Genomic DNA, 15,893 nt, shown 5'->3' on the forward strand with positions numbered 1-15,893 from the left:
AACATGGTGTTCATCCTTCCTACGGAGTTCAGTGCTCCAGGATTAGACGAGGCACCTGTGGCACAACTTGACTGCGGCCCACGGCCGGTTATCTTTGAGAAGCCACGAGAAAGAAGCTACAGACATCTGAAGGCCCTGTACTTGCGAGGTTATATCGATGGGCGGCCTGTCAACAAGATGCTGGTGGACACCGGAGCGGCAGTCAATATTATGCCATACTCCATGCTACGTCGGTTGGGACGCTCTAGCTCGGATCTGATCAAAACCAACGTGACACTGAGCGATTTCAACGGCCAAGCGTCTGATGCACAAGGTGTTCTAAACGTGGATCTGACCGTAGGAAGGAAAACCATCCCTACGACGTTCTTTATCGTCGACAGTAAGAGCACCTATGCTGTTCTGCTAGGAAGAGATTGGATCCACGCCAACTGTTGCATCCCATCCACGATGCACCAATGCGTAATACAGTGGGATGGAGATGAAGTAGAGGTCGTCCAGGCCGATGACTCAGCCGAGATTTCAACGGCTGGCATGAACGCTTGGGAAACAGCAGGCCAAGAGCCACTCTCAGGTATCAATTTGGACGACTGCGAGCGCATCGACGTGACGAAGGGCAGGGTTAGGTTGGTCTTATCCACCGGCCTGACCGTGTAGCAAGAACAAACTAATGAGCAAACGTGGCGAGGCTGATCCTTGGGATCGGCCCCAAAGATCTATGAAGGAACATTACAAAACCTTCATTGAGCGATTCAATATGGAGGCCGATTCCAGCAATCGGCCAAAATTATCCTCACCACATGTTCTGCTTGTGTTCAACATCGATCTACTGGGCAGCGGTTTTACGTCGGCTGATGAGTTAGGAAAAATCAACATTTGGTCCTACCGGAGCCGACGTGCAAATATAGTGCCTTGGCTAACTACAGAGCCGATATCTGCAGTTACCTGACAGATTCGGCTCGGGGGGCACCTAGTCAGATGAACATGTGCAGATGAACATGTGTGCAGTGAAATGTTGGGGGCCGATAGGAAAATCGGCCAGTAAAAAAAATCAGCATCACGATATACAGCCGATGCAAGGACATCGACTTTAGAACTAAGAAACAAAGCTGATGCACAGCCATCGACTCTAGTACAATTACACAGGATCTACTTGTTGCTTGTTCAAGACGCAGATCTTCACCAAGTCCAGTTCAGCTGTGAGACCTTCTGCGTCCTCGAAGGAGTGAACAATGAGAGCTTCCTCGGCTGCAAGGAGCCGATGTTGGTGCCTGAACCTTCTCGTCAAGGACGTCCAACCCGTTGCGCCGGGTCAGCGGTACTGTCAGAAGCGTCAGTTTGGCGTACAAGGTAGCCTTCTGCTCTTTAAGCCGTTGGTGTTTCGTCTACAACATCGGCTTGCAACAGAAGAAGAGGCGATCGATGGGATCAAGTGCGGCTGAATCGGCAGGGTGGCTGTCTCAGAATTACCTGAGTTCAAAGCTTTTTTGTCTGATCTGTGCATCCTCACCAGTATTCTCGCCTTGGCTGAGGCTCGGGGGGCAGCTAGCCTGGTAGATGCTCTATTTTTTAGAAGCCGATTGGAGTGTCATCGGCTGGTCCTTCGTCGCACCCTTCTTCACGAAATGATGAGTGCTCGCAGAAGAGGATCGCTGGAGCTGGTACGAGAAATTTAAGGGCTCTCTTGAAAACTCTACAGTATCCACCAGATCTCAAGGACATCAGCTGAAGAATCGAAGGATGGTTTATGAAGGACCGATGTGTTGCTATCGGCTCATTAAGCATTGGCTAAGGGGACAAATCGGCAAAATCAGTATGAGGGGAAATCGGCTAAATTAAGCTCAAGGGAAATCGGCAAAATCAAATTGGGAGAAGTTCTTCATTGATAAGCAAGATTTCTTACATAAAAAGCTGATTGCTCTCAAAAGGAAGTACTAGGGGATACATTGCCCCATCTACTACTACTGATCCTATGCTAAAGGTCCTATCTACGGGCCGTCGCTGCCCTCGTCGTCGCCGTCATTGCCACTGTCGGCGCTACTCCCGGCGGGCTCGTCGTCGCTGCTCCAGCGGCCGCTGGCCGGGCCCTCATTGTCCTCATCCTCCTCGTCAGCGTCGTCATCGTCGCTGTCGAAGTCGCTGAGGTTCCCCGGCCAAGGGCAGAACCGTTTGGCCGGCGGCTCGTCGGAGGAGGTGTCGTCCTCCTCCTCCTCCTCCTCCTTCTCCTCCTCCTCCTCCTCCTCGGGGGAGGTGAAGTCGTCGCAGGAGAAGCGATCGTCATCGCTCTCCTCCTCCGTTTCCCCGTCGGCGAGGAAGCGGAGGTCACTTTCCCCGTCGGTCAAGGACTTGTTGTCCTCAGACCAGACGGAGAAATCATGGCTCGATTCCTCCCCGGCCTCGATGGCACGGCGGGTGTTGGCCGCATGGACCTCCTCCGGGTTCTGCTCCGGCGTCGGCTCGCGGGAAGAAGAGGACTGGGAGGAAAGATCCGATGAAGCAGAGGAGGAAGAAGACATGGTGGCGCAGGAGGGCTTTTGGAGTGCTAATGCGAAGGGGATGCGGAAGTAAACTGTTTGGAGCGGTTAAATAAAATGGGATATAGTGGAAATTCAATGCCACAGCAGTTTCCGAGGAAGTGGTGCCTAAAAAAAAAACTGCCAGGTCATGCGGAGAAGTTGAGAAGGCAAGGCATCATGATGAAGGATACTGCGACGGTTCTGCCACGACATGACCCGACGAAGAAAAGCAGAGTGATTTTGGAATTATCAATTCCAAAACCAGGGGGGCATGTGTTATCACCAGAATTTGACCGAGTCAGAGGTGGGCCGCGATCAAGATGGACTTGAAGAATATACATGGAAGAAATACGTGAATCGGCCTGTTATGCAAAGTTTGGGCTAGTTTGCCCGTGTATCTGTAATATAGTAGGATACGTGTCGGTTAGTTAGAGTTTGTCTCGTGCACGGTGGGGATTATTCCCACCGTTAGAAAGTCTACGGACTATAAATATGTATCTAGGGTTTATGGAATAAACAACAATCACGTTCACCACAAATCAATCTAGGCGCATCGCCAACTCCCTTGTCTCGAGGGTTTCTTCCGGGTAAGCATCATGCTGCCTAGATCGCATCTTGCGATCTAGGCAGTACATGTTTATTCATCGTTCATGCGTTTCTCGTACTGAAGCCTTTTTGATGGCGAGCAACGTAGTTATCTTAGATGTGTTAGGGTTAGCATTGTTCTTCGTATCATATGCTGTCGTAGTGCAACCCTTAGACATCTAGCCGCCCTTACACCTATCTTAGGTGTAGGGGCGGCACCCCGCTTGATCATTATTTAGTAGATCCGATCCATTATGGTTGCTCCTTGTTCTTCAAGGATTAGTTTAATATCTGCATAGTTAGGCCTTACAAAGGGTTGGAGGATCCAGCGGCGCGTAGGGTGTAGTTTGCTAGCCCTAGACAGGATGTTCCGGGGATCAACCTCGTGTTGGTTTTTAGGCCCTGTCTAGGATCGGCTTACGATCACCGTGCGTGACCGCGAGGCCCAATCACGAGTAGGATGATCCGATTATGCGGTGAAAACCCCAAATCGTCGTAGATCGTTTTAGCTTTATCTTGATCAAGCAGGACCACCATATATTCGTACACCTCGTGCGAATCATGGGTGGATCGGCTCTTTGAGCCGATTCACAGGACAACCTGAGAGCCGATCGAGGCTCGTATTTCATGTTTACGTGTATGCCATGCAGGAAACTAAGCGAGGCATCTCCATCACCTTCCTGACCAGGTATAGGTCAGGTGGCACGCCCTTGCACCAGCATCGGACGTGCATGCCGGAGTTCTGTGCGGGCCGTCGCTCGGAGGGACCAGGGCCAGCCGCAGCCCTAAGTTGCTCCCGGCTCTCCTGTGTTGCCCGTCGTTGCTCGCCGGTGGGTTTCTGACCGCAACAACCCCTCCAATGGAGTATCCGGTTAGTTTCGTTGATCATCTCATCCGCGGCCTCTCTGCCCCCATTCACCCTTTTCTTTGGGGGTTGCTTTTTGTTTATGGACTGCAACTTCATCACCTCACTCCCAACTCTATCCTCCATATTTCCATCTTCATCACTCTTTGCGAATCCTTCCTCGGCGTCCAACCTAACTGGGCGTTGTGGAAGCGTATCTTTTTCTGCCGCCGTAATGGCTCTCCCAATGTTGCCTATAACATAGGCGGCGTTGTTATCTGCGTTCGCCCTGATGTCGATTACTTCGATGTCAAATTCCCTGACTCAGTTCAAGGGTGGCGCAAAAAATGGCTGTACATCCATGAGGAGAATCATGGATGTGCTGAAGACAACATCCCTCCTTTTGATGGTGCCGAGAAAATCTATCGCCGCCGCTCCTGGGATGCCGATGCTACTGAGGAAGAAAAAATGGCGACGGAGGCACTGATGGCCCGCATCCACGAGCTCCAAAGCACCCGCGGTAAAGAACTGTTGGGTATCCAAATCACGGCGTACTTCCTTAGGATCAGAGTGCAGCCTCTGCAGGCTCGCAAAAATCCCCTCTGGAAGTATGCTGGCGACAATGATGTGGATCGCCTGTCGGTGGATTTGCCGGTCAAGGACTTAGAAAAACTCGTCCGGAAAATTTCCTCCCTCAGCAAAAAAGATGTTGTCCCCTCTGCTTGTCGGGTAAAACCATACAGCGCCACCAATGCGCTTCCTAAGGTAACTTTTGTCGACTCTCTATTTTTGTTTGACATCCTTTGCATAACTCCTTTATTGACATCCTTCTTTGCTTTGTACAGAACCATCCAGATATTGTCTCTCTTCCTCCCCTTCCTGAAGGTGGGGAAGTCGAAGAACGAGCCGTTGTCACTGATGACAACCAAGATGCTCCTTGCCCTGATAGTGAACCCGCAGGTTCTCGAAAATCTGCGGGATCCTCTGAAAAGGAGGCTGGCTCTGAGGCTACCACATCGGCACAGTCTCCTCCTCCTGCTGTTTCTCCAAAGAACAAGAGGAAGAGGACTGATGTCGAAGATTCCAGCACTTCCAAAGCCGAAGAAGCTGCTCCTTCACGTCGGAAGGCAGCTTTTGATCCATACCTTGAAGCCCTCGTCAGTTCGTAAGTCACCTTTTGTTTCTTACTATTTTGCTACATGAAGATTTCTGTCTATCTTGCTTCTTATACTATCGCCATTTAATCGTAGTGGTGACGAGAAAGAACTGCCAGCTATTGATGTGACTGCTCGAACGAGTACGTCGCATACTCTAGTTGTTTCTGAGGTGCAAGTTGAAGGAGAAGAATCTTCGCCTCCTCAACAAAACACCGACGCACGTACTCCTCCTGCAAGCCGCCTTGTCCCTTCCCCAAAAAGGGCGAGGGTCGAAACAGTCACGGAGCCTACCTTACCATTGGGTAGCTCCTCGACTCCTCTTTTGGATGATGTAAGTCTTCGAATGCTTTCTGATGCTATCGATATTTTCACTATTTGTTTCTTTTCATTTTGTGCTATCGCACTCTTTCCCATACCGACGCTTTCTTTCTCTATCTTTCTTTGACAGCCTTTGATTAAGGAATTCATTCGCTTCGGTGCCCAATTCGTTGGGTACCGCGAGTACGCTAGCAAAGCTGAAGGTAATGACTCCCTGCTTTCCTTTACCCATGACTTCTTGCTTCTTTTTTGTCGCGATTTTAACTATTTTTGTCTATTTTGGCAGAAAAACTTGCGGAGGCCAACAAACGTGCCGACACACTTGCTCAAAAATTAAAGCAAAGTGAGGAGGCTCGTAAGAAGGCCGAATCAGATGCCAGCAAGGCTAGGGTAGATGCTGACAAGGCCAAAGCAGAAGCTGTTGGTGTCGAAGAACTTCAGAAGAGGCTTCATGACGCCGAGACTGCTTTGAGCGAGCATAAGGCCGCACAAACTGCTCGTGAAGAGGTGATTACGAAGCGCTTGGATTCACAAAACCGTCGCTTTTTCAGTAAGTGCCCGCTCTATTTTGCATCCTTTGGACTTGCTTTTCTTTACTTGTTTGTTGACCAATAGAATTTTTTGCCTCGACAGGGAAAACCTCTCAAGAATATGAACTTGAAGATCCCGACAATGATCCTCTTCTTGACGCGCTTGCTTTCCTTGAGTTTCACGGAACAGAAGCACGCGACGGCATTGATCAGGCCAAGGAAGGATTGTCGCGGCTCTACCCTTACTTCTTCCCGAAGAAAAAGGAACCCGCGACTTTTCTTGCTCTTGCCAAGGACTTTAATCCGCCAGAAGATCTTGGACTGAAGCTGCGCCAAGAAAATATGAAGATTGCCGTTGAAAGCACTGTCGCCCTGGTTGCTGACAGCCAGCAAAACATCGACTGGACCAAAGTTGGTGACACACAGGAGATGGAGACCACGAAGTGGCGATCGTTGATCAAGGCTGCGAAGCCCAACACAAAGAAGATCCTCGCTTATCTTGGATTCAAGCCTACTCCTGCCCCTAGCTCGTCAAAGCCGGAGGTCTAGTAGAATGCCCTATCTTTTTCTTTTTTTTTATTTCCCTGTTTCTTTTGAAGTTGTCGCCACAGTAGCTTTGGCGACAACTGTCGTAGTAATTCTTTTGAAGACTCCTTCTCTAATATCTTTGTAAATTTCCTGAAGATCAATGGAATTCTATTTTGCGTGATCATTGATACTGAAATTTTCTTTTCCAGTTGATATTTGATAACTACTCCGCAAATCCTCATTCTGCCGATACTTTTCCTGCTTCCTCCTTCTCGAAGAAAACTCTTGTCGATGATAACCTTATCGAAGGTTCTTCGAGTAAACACTCCTCGCAAGATTTGCAAGAACTTCGCCAACAACTTCAGTCCATGCAAAGCAAACTCCTGCGATGATGGAGCAATCCCGCAAAGCATCCGAAAGAGAGAAAATTGCCCTTCAACAAGCTAAAGAGGCCATAACTGCCAAGGAAGCTGCTATTTCGGAAGCTGAAAAAGCAACTACTCGAGAAAATAGTATGCTCGAGCTAATGACTGAAGCTAGTGTGGATATGTAAGGTATGCTTTTTCAACCCAGAACTTCTTCTGTCTTTCGCTGTACCCCCTTGTTTTTTGAATTTCCTGTTCTTTCGCTTGATAGGTTCTGTTCTCGACACTGCTGCTGAAGATGAAAGGGTTAATGTAAGAACGAACCTCCTCGTTAACCTTTCACTTAACCACGGCTGTCTGTTCTGGGCCACTCCTGAGCGGACCCAACAGATTGTCAGGTTCCAAGACCGCGCGTGTCAGGTTCACGAATTCCTTAACTTCTGCACGAGAACCTTGACCCTTGTTTACAAGACTATGTTTCCACGAGATGAAGCTCCCGATACTCTTCTTGGATTGATGGAAAAGTTTCGAGATGCTCCTCGGATTCATAACTTTGTACGAGCTCAGTTGACTGCTGGAGCAAGATTCGCCATGATCATGATACATATTTGCCATCCAAAACTAGATCTGACAAGGATTGTTTCTGACTGCCTGGCCAAAAAATCGCGACGGAAGAATAACGTCGACGAAATCAATGACATGGTGACTCCTGTGGCCGAAGCGATGATGGATGAACTTCTTCGGATGGATTCTGAATTCTTCATCAAGGGGAGCCATGCTGAGCACAAGACAACTGCTGCAAATAACAAAGGTTTATCCATAGATAGTATATTAGGATTTGACTGAGTTGTACTATATTGCGAAAAGCTATGTCTATATTTTTCGTCGAATTCTCTGTATTGATGAAGTTGTCTATATTGTAAAGTGTAATCTATATTGCGAAGCCCCCGAGCCTTTGGCTGGAGCTTATACTATTTTTTCATCTCGAAGAATTTACTGTTTTGCGAGAATATATGTATTTTGCTGTCGTGGGTTATGAGCCCCCGAGCCTGTCGAAGAAAAGGATGTATATCATCACTATCTTTTATTATATTGCAGCACCGCGAGCCCGCCTCATTAAAAACCTTTCCAGCCCCACTCGGTGCCCTGAAAAGGAAAAGAGTGCGTCTGAAAACTCGCGGGCGTTTCAGTACATTGTATTTTTACAAAGGAGGACTATATTTCGGCTCTAAGCGTAGAACCGCCTGAGCTGCGCCACGTTCCAGGGGTTTTTCTCAGGAACCCCTGTCTTCTTGTCCTTGATCCTGTACGCTCCTCCTTCGATTACTTCTGTGACGACGTAAGGGCCCAGCCATGGTGACTCGAGCTTTTCAGTACTTTGTTGATTGAGCCGTAGGACCAAATCTCCGACCTGGAAAGATCTTGGCCGCAATCATCGACTGTGGTAGTTTTTTAGGTCTTGCTGGTACTTGGTGACTCGTGAGATTACTTCATCTCGAGCTTCGTCGAGTGCATCCACATCGTCCTCCAGAGCTCTTCTTGAAGTTTCTTCGTCATACTCTGTGACTCTTGGGGAGTCATGCTCTATTTCGATCGGTAGTACTGCCTCAGCTCCGTGGACTAAAAAGAACGGAGTTTCTTGTGTCGCCGTATTTCGTGTTGTTCGAATACTCCACAGGACACTTGGCAATTCTTCTGGCCAGGTATGTCGAGCCTTTTCAAGAGGTCCTAGAAGGCGCTTTTTAATACCATTGCAGATGATACCATTGGCTTTCTCGACTTGACCATTGGTTTGCGGGTGCCCAACTGACGCGAAGTGTAATTTGATGCCTACTTCTGCGCAGTATGCCTTGAATTCCTTGGACGTGAAGTTGCTACCATTGTCTGTGACGATGCTGTGAGGTACTCCAAATCGAAAGACGATGTCCTTCACGAATTTTATTGTTGTCGCTGCATCTGGTGAATTTATCGGCTTTGCTTCGATCCACTTGGTGAATTTGTTGACAGCAACCAACATGTACTCGTATCCTCCCGGAGAGGCCTTGTGCAATTTTCCCACCATATCGAGTCCCCATTGGGCAAAGGGCCAAGACAATGGTATTGGCATCAACTCTGCTGCCGGAGAGTGGGGTTTTGCGGCAAATCTCTGGCACGCGTCGCAGGTACGTACTATCTCTTTTGCATCCTCGATTGCTGTCAACCAGTAAAATCCAGCCCGAAAAACCTTGGCCGCAATAGCTCGACTGCTCGCGTGGTGACCACATATTCCCTCGTGCACGTCCTTTAAGATTATCCTTCCTTCTTCGGGTGTAACGCACCTTTGCAGGACGCCCGAAATACTTCGCTTGTATAACTCCCCTTTGACCACTGTGAAGGCTTTGGATCGTCGAATAACTCGCCTTGCTTCAACTGGATCGTCGGGTATTTCTTTCCTCAGGATATACGATACGTACGCTTGCATCCATGGGACTTCTACCATCATCACCAACTCCTAGTTCTCTTCTTCATCTAGAACTTCTTTGAGAGGCGCCGAAGTTTTCTCCTCCTTCGTCTTCTTCTGCACCTTCTTTGGCTTTGTGGATCTCTCAGCTATTTCTTCCCAAAACACACCTGGCGGGATTGGAAGGCATTGCGACCCGATGTTTGCGAGAACGTCGGCTTCATCATTGCTCAGCCTACTGATGTGATTTACTTCGCATCCATCAAACAACTTCTCAAGCTCGTTGTACACCTCCTTGTATGCCACCATACTGTCATTAACTGCATCACATTGGTTCATAACCTGCTGAGCTACCAATTGTGAGTCGCCAAAGATTTTTAGTCGAGTTGCACCGCAAGCTTTCGCCATCTTCATCCCGTGTATAAGGGCTTCGTATTCTGCTTCATTGTTAGATGCGTTTGGGAACGTCATCCGTAGGACATACTTCAATTTGTCGCCTTCAGGTGATATGAGTATCACCCCTGCACCAGCTCCTTCTACTCTCTTGGATCCATCGAAATTCATGGTCCAAGTTCTCGACAAATCTGGGGGTCCTGTATTTTGCAACTCCATCCACTCTGCAATGAAATCTGGCAGAACTTGCGACTTGATTGCTTTTCTTTTTTCATACGTGATGTCCCGAGGGGAAAGTTCTATTCCCCAAAGGGAGACAGGCCCTGTAGCTTCTGGATTGTTCAGTATGTTTGATAGAGGTGCTTCATTAACCACTATTATCGGGTGTGCCGAAAAATATTGGCGAAATTTTCTTGTTGTTGTGATCACTCCATATGCTAACTTCTGGTACTGCGGGTACCACTATTTGGAAGGCGATAAAACTTCGCTGATGAAATATACCGGCCTTTGCACTCCATGGAGTTTTCCTTCTTCTTCTCTTTCGACGACTAACGCCGTGCTAACCACCTGAGGTGTGGCTGCGATATATAATAGGAGAGGTTCCTTCTCTTTCGGCGCCACCAAGATTGGTGGTATCGAAATTGTGTGTTTTAAATCCTCGAAGGCTCTATCGGCCTCTTCGTTCCACTGGAATTTCTCCCCTTGCTTGATTAAAGCGTAGAACGGTAGCGTCTTTTCCCCCAGCCTGGCGACGAATCTTCTTAAAGCTGCGACTCGCCCAGTTAGCTGCTGTATTTCCTTCAACTTTGTTGGCTTCCTCATTGTTACGATAGCTTGGATTTTTTCGGGATTTGCTTCGATTCCTCTTGCTGAGACTAGAAACCCTAGAAGTTCTCCTGCGGAGACACCAAAGGAACACTTCGTCGGGTTCAACTTGAGGCAGAACTTGTCGAGGTTGTCGAAGGTTTCCTTCAGATCCTCGATTAGCGTCGTCCCCTTCTTTGATGTTATGATGACATCGTCGATGTACACTTGTACGTTTTTCCCAATCTGTGTTCCTAAGCACTTCTGCATCATCCTCTGGTATGTTGCTCCCGCGTTTTTCAGACCAAAAGGCATTGTTCGGTAGCAAAATACGTCATAGGGTGTGATGAACACTATTTTGACTTCATCTTCTTCTTTCAATCTGATCTGGTTATAACCAGAATATGCATCCAGGAAGGAAAGACGTTCACATCCTGCCGTGGAGTCGATAATTTGATCGATCCTCGGGAGGGGAAAGTGATCCTTTGGACAATGTTTATTGAGACACGTAAAATCGACGCACATGCGAAGGACTTTAGTGTTTTTCTTCGGCACCAACACTGGATTTGCTACCCATGTGGCCTCTGTATGCAACTCCTTGATAAAACCAGCTTCTCTTAGTCGATCGATTTCTGACAGCATAGCTTTGCGGTTTGGCTCCGAAAAACGCCGCAAAGGTTGTTTTATTGGTCTCGCTAATGGATCCAAGTTTAGGTGGTGCTCGGCAAGTTCCCTGGGTACTCCTGGCATGTCAGCTGGACACCATGCGAAGATTTTCCAGTGCTCACGGAGGAACTCGACGAGCGCGCTTTCCTATGCGAGGTCCATGTCTTTCGCAATGGACGTCGTCTTTTTTGGGTCTGTTGGGTGAATCTGCACCTCCTTAGAATTTTTCTCAGTGTTGAAAGTTGATTCTTTGTTTGGCCTTCCTACATCTGGCAGCACATCATAGTCAGTCGTGAGTCTTGACGCCATGTATTCTGCTTGCATCCTGAAAATTTCTGACAGTCGATGAAAATCCTTATCACATTTATCGGCTAACGCAAAGCTTCCTTTGACTGTGATTGGTCCCTTAGGTCCAGGCATCCTCCACAACAGGTACGTATAATGTGGTACCGCCATAAACCTAGCATATGCTGGGTGATACGCGTACAGCACGCGACCGTTGGGAACTCCAAGAGGAAGGTGTGATGCGTACAGCGGCAAGTTTTCCCTCAGTAAGAAACCAAGGTTTATCGAACCAGTAGGAGCCAAGAAGCACGTTGAAGGTTGATGGCGGCGAGATGTAGTGCGGCGCAACACCAGGGATTCCGGCGCCAACGTGGAACCTGCACAACACAACCAAAGTACTTTGCCCCAACGAAACAGTGAGGTTGTCAATCTCACCGGCTTGCTGTAACAAAGGATTAGATGTATAGTGTGGATGATGATTGTTTGCAGAGAACAGTAGAACAAGTATTGCAGTAGATTGTATTCGATGTAAAAGAATGGACCGGGGTCCACAGTTCACTAGTGGTGTCTCTCCCATAAGATAAATAGCATGTTGGGTGAACAAATTACAGTTGGGCAATTGACAAATAGAGAGGGCATGACAATGCACATACATGATATGATGAGTATAGTGAGATTTAATTGGGCATTACGACAAAGTACATAGACCGCTATCCAGCATGCATCTATGCCTAAAAAGTCCACCTTCAGGTTATCATCTGAACCCCTTCCAGTATTAAGTTGAAAACAACAGACAATTGCATTAAGTATGGTGCGTAATGTAATCAATAACTACATCCTCGGACATAGCATCAATGTTTTATCCCTAGTGGCAACAGCACATCCACAACCTTAGAACTTTCTGTCACACGTCCTGCATTTAATGGAGGCATGAACCCACTATCGAGCATAAATACTCCCTCTTGGAATTAAGAGTAAAAACTTGGCCAGAGCCTCTACTAATAACGGAGAGCATGCAAGATCATAAACAACACATAGGTAATAGATTGATAATCAACATAACATAGTATTCTCTATCCATCGGATCCCAACAAACACAACATATAGCATTACAGATAGATGATCTTGATCATGTTAGGTAGCTCACAAGATCCGACAATGAAGCACATAAGGAGAAGACAACCATCTAGCTACTGCTATGGACCCATAGTCCAGGGGTGAACTACTCACTCATCACTCCGGAGGCGACCATGGCGGTGCAGAGTCCTCCAGGAGATGATTCCCCTCTCCGGCAGGGTGCCGGAGGCGATCTCCTGAATCCCCCGAGATGGGATTGGCGGCGGCGGCGTCTCTGGAAGGTTTTCCGTATCGTGGCTCTCGGTACTGGGGGTTTCGCAACGAAGACTATATGTAGGCGGAAGGGCAGGTCAGGGGGCCACACGGGGGCCCCACACACTAGGCCGACGCGGGCCCCCCTTGGGCCGCGCCGCCCTAGTGTGGCGGCGCCCCGTGGCCCCACTTCGTCTTCCCTTCGGTCTTCTGGAAGCTTCGTGGCAAAATAGGCCCCTGGGCGTTGATTTCGTCCAATTCCGAGAATATTTCCTTACTAGGATTTCTGAAACCAAAAACAGCAGAAAACAAGAATCGGCTCTTCGGCATCTCGTTAATAGGTTAGTGCCGGAAAATGCATAAATATGACATAAAGTATGCATAAAACATGTAGATATCATCAATAATGTGGCATGGAACATAAGAAATTATCGATACGTCGGAGACGTATCACTGGGCATCCCAACAAAGCGTGGTACTGTGATGGGAAATCCACGACTTCGAACTCCAGCCTCTCTATTCTGTAGTTTTCTCGGGTCCCAAACTGAACGTCGAGATTAATCTTCCCCAGTGGATAACTTGGCTTCTCCGGTGTAATACCGTGGAATCGCGTGTCGATTGGTTTCAGGTTTGCTAAGGATATGTTCATCTTCCTTAGTGTATCTGCATACATAAGGTTTAAACTGCTGCCGCCATCTATGAACACTCGAGATACGTCGAATCCTGCAATTACTGCTGGTAATATAAGCGCTAATTGCCCTGGTCGAGGAACTTGCTGTGGATGATCCGCTATTGTGAATCCAATATCTTGCCCTGACCAGTTTAGATACTCAACCGTTGGTGGAGGCATCTTCTCTGCCATGAACACCTGTCGTGAGATTACTTTCTGAGCTCTATTGGATGGCCTGCCTTTCTGAATCATCGAGACCGCTCCATTGGAATTGGGATCAACATAAGGCGGTGGTGCAGGTGCTGCCGCAATTCTGAGCTGATGTCGATTATCGTCCGTAATTGCGGGAGGAGGTGGCAGGTGAATCTCACTCCTAGGTCCTTGAGGATTTCTGGGCGCAGCCTGAGCATTGGCATGCCCTGCCCACCTTAACATTGCCTGAAAATTTCGGCAATCCTTTTGCAAGTGTCCTGACTATCTTTTTCCGTTATTGTCGAGATAAAAATGCATCTGACACGGCCCGTTCATCATCTCTTCGGGAGACACGAAAGGTTTCTGAAACCTTGACCCTGTATTTTGCCTGTTGTTTCGAGAGTCATCTCTGTTGTCGCCTCGCTGCTCGCTGCTCCTCTGATAATCATCTCTATTGTTTCCTCCGGCGCTTGCTCGGAAGCCAGCCGAAATTTGCCCAGGAGCATCATAGCCCGAGTACTGCCGAGGAAATCGTCGCCTATTTTGATAATTTCGGCCGCGGTCCTCTTCTGGTGACCTATGCCGTTTGTTGTGAACATCATCTTCTCCATCTGCCCATCTGTTTGCTATCTCCATTAATGCGGATACTGTCTTTGGATTGGTTCTCCCCAAATCCTCGACAAAATCTCCTCGCCTGATTCCTGCGACAAACGCATCTATCGCTCTCTCGTCAGATATATTCTCTGCCGAGTTTTTAATGATATTCCACCTTTGGATGTATTTTCTCATTGATTCATCTGGCTTTTGTCGACACGCCCTCAATTCCTCTAGCGATGCAGATTTTTTGCAGGTGGACCGGAAATTCTTGACGAACACGTCCTCGAAGCTATCCCAGCTGTCGATAGATCCTGGGGGAAGCTTTTTTATCCAAGATCGCGCGGCTCCACTTAAATGCACCTGGATGCTTTGCATAGCTGTTGCTCTGGTCCCTCCTGTGAGCTTCACCGTCTCGAGGTAATCAACTAGCCAATCCTCTAGTTCTTGCAGGCCGTCGAATTTTTTGAAGTTATCAGGCAGTTTAAATCCTGAAGGGACTCGAGTTTTTCGGACTCTCCTCGTGAAGCATGGTAAACCGCACATGTCCTCGTCGTTTAGTTCTGGGGAGTGCCGATGTTCCCTTCTACTTTGCCGTGCTCTGTCCACCCTTGCCTGCGCTGCTGTGTCTCTTGCTCCACTTGTTCCTTCGGGAACCGCTGCTGCTGCCGCAAGTCGTGGACTATTTTGCCTTGCTGTTCCTTCGGGAGGTGTTGATGCAAACGCCGTTCCCATGGCTCCGACTCCTGCCATTGCCATGTTGTACATTGCCTCCCTTGGATCTCCTGGAGGTGGCCTGGATGCAAGGATAAAGGCCTGTGTTGCCATATACCCAGCTTCTGGTGTCTTGGGAATAATATTCCCTCTTGTGTCTATCGACATAAAAGACATGTCGAGGTTTTGAACCAAGTGCTCTCTTTCTCCTTCAGGTATATGTTGCAACCTTGATCTTGCTCTGTTCCGAGCTTCCCTGTGGCTATCTCCCGAGGTTCCAGATTGTCGACTCAGCTCTGCCCTTCGCCTGCTTGACGTGGAGGCTGCCTCATTTCTTCTGTTCAGGGCAGCTGTCTGTTTTTCCAATTCCCTTGCAGCTCGTGCGAGCCTATATTGATATGCTTGCAACTCTTCTGGCGTGGCTGTTGTGGCCATTGGCTCTGAGCCATCCATAGCTCTTGCGGCTCTATCCCATGCTGCTTGCGTGAGTTGAACTCTATCACGAGGCTCAGGTCCGATATATTTGTTGCCTAGACCTCGTCGTAAATCTGAGGGATCGACGTATGGATTTCCCAAATCATCGAAAGCCTCAGATGTTTCCTCCTGATCGCGGCTTGGCTCTCCGATGGCATAAATCTGATGGTATTTTGTATTCAGATCTGTGCTGGGTTTGGTGACACCATCATAAAGATTGGTGAAGACATTGCCCACTGTAGTGGATTTGTCGATGAAGTTGAAGCTGTCGACACTGCTCGAGTCATTGCTTATATAGGAGTCCGCGGATGACTCGAAGGACATGTCGCTGAAGATCTTGGCGAGCTTTTCGCTTGCCCTGGTGCTGATGAAGCGTGTCGATGAAGTCTCCTCTTCGCCTGGCTCGATTGACGATGTTGAGTTCGAAAAATCGGAATCGACCGCCGACAATCCCGACGAGATCGGAATTTCGAGACGATATGCTCCCTTTTT

Source organism: Lolium perenne, chromosome 1 (genome assembly GCF_019359855.2).
Source record: "Lolium perenne isolate Kyuss_39 chromosome 1, Kyuss_2.0, whole genome shotgun sequence".
In the NCBI taxonomy this organism is placed as follows: domain Eukaryota; kingdom Viridiplantae; phylum Streptophyta; class Magnoliopsida; order Poales; family Poaceae; genus Lolium; species Lolium perenne.